Source organism: Malus sylvestris, chromosome 10 (genome assembly GCF_916048215.2).
Source record: "Malus sylvestris chromosome 10, drMalSylv7.2, whole genome shotgun sequence".
In the NCBI taxonomy this organism is placed as follows: Eukaryota; Viridiplantae; Streptophyta; class Magnoliopsida; order Rosales; family Rosaceae; genus Malus; species Malus sylvestris.
This window is the reverse complement of record NC_062269.1, coordinates 19295531-19296914: the sequence shown is the minus strand read 5'-3', so window position 1 is coordinate 19296914 and position 1384 is coordinate 19295531.

The following is a 1384-nucleotide window of genomic DNA, read 5'->3' as shown; positions in this document are numbered from 1 at the left end:
AATAAACAAACAAGAGGGAGCCTTCACAAAGGTTGCTTAGGAGAAGTCTCGGCAGTCGGTAGAGCCCCAGAAAGAGAAGGCACCGGAGGGGGATCATTCGGAGCCTCAGTACTGGACAGAACCCTAGAAGGAGGAGGCATCAGAGGTTGATCATTTAGAGCTTCATTACGCGGTACAGCCCCAGAAGACGAAGGCAATAAATGCCTTTGGAACAAACCCACAAATCTCTGATGATCAAGTAAAACCTGACCATCAGATTCCTTCATCTGGTCAAGCTTCCTCTTCATGTTTGTAGCATAGTCATGTGCGAGCCGGTGCAACTGTTTATTCTCATGCTTGAGCCCTCTAATCTCCTGTTTGAGACTCATCACTTCAGCCGCCAATGATTCAACTTGGCGGGTTCGAGCAAATAGGCGTTGGGCCATATTAGACACAGAACCTGCACACTGAACACTAAGAGCCAGAGAATCCTTAACAGCCAACTCATCAGACCGTTTGGAAAGTAGTCTGTTATCTTTGGGAGTGAGAAGGTTCCTGGCCACTACCGCAGCGGTCATATCATTCTTCATCACGGAATCCCCAACGGTAAGAGGACCAGTAGGGGAGACGAAGGATGGGCGGCATATGTTGTCTAGAGAAGGCGGGGCTACCTCTTCAACAAGGTTCAAGTCAAAACGACGGTCGGAGGGGCCAGACATTTTCAAAGGTGTAGAAAAGAGAAGAGGTCGGACAAATCAAGATCTTAGAAGTGCAAGAATGGAGCTTCTACTGGTGGATATTCAAGTGTGCTTTGGAACTTAATGTCAGCCTCTATAAAAATCTGCACTCGACGAAGCTTCAGAAATCGAAGAGGCGTTTGCTTTCTCAAAAGCTGGGCTGCTCAGAGACCACGAGGGTCGATCTCAGAAATCGAAGAGGCGTTTGCTTTCTCAAAAGCTGGGCTGCTCAAAGACCACGAAGGCCGATCTCAGAAATCGAAGAGGTTTGCTTTCTCAAAAGCTGGGCTGCTCAGAGACCACGAGGGCCGATCTCAGAAATCGAAGAGGTTTGCTTTCTCAAAAGCTGGGCTGCTCAGAGACCACGAGGGCCGATCTCAGAAATCGAAGAGGTTTGCTTTCTCAAAAGCTGGGCTGCTCAGAGACCACGAGGGTCGATCTCAGAAATCGAAGAGGCACCTACTTTTCCAGTTTGTCAGCACCTGTCACACACACACTCAGCTTTGCGGAAATTATGGGCATTCTGTCGAAGATTTCTGGCGAAGTAGAAAGCACATGAATCGTACTGTTCAATCACCCACTTCCCACACGCAACAGTAGCTCATGGTTACCACATATAACTTTGCCAAAGTCCTCTGACAAAGTTGAGACTACTTTTACAGCCTTGT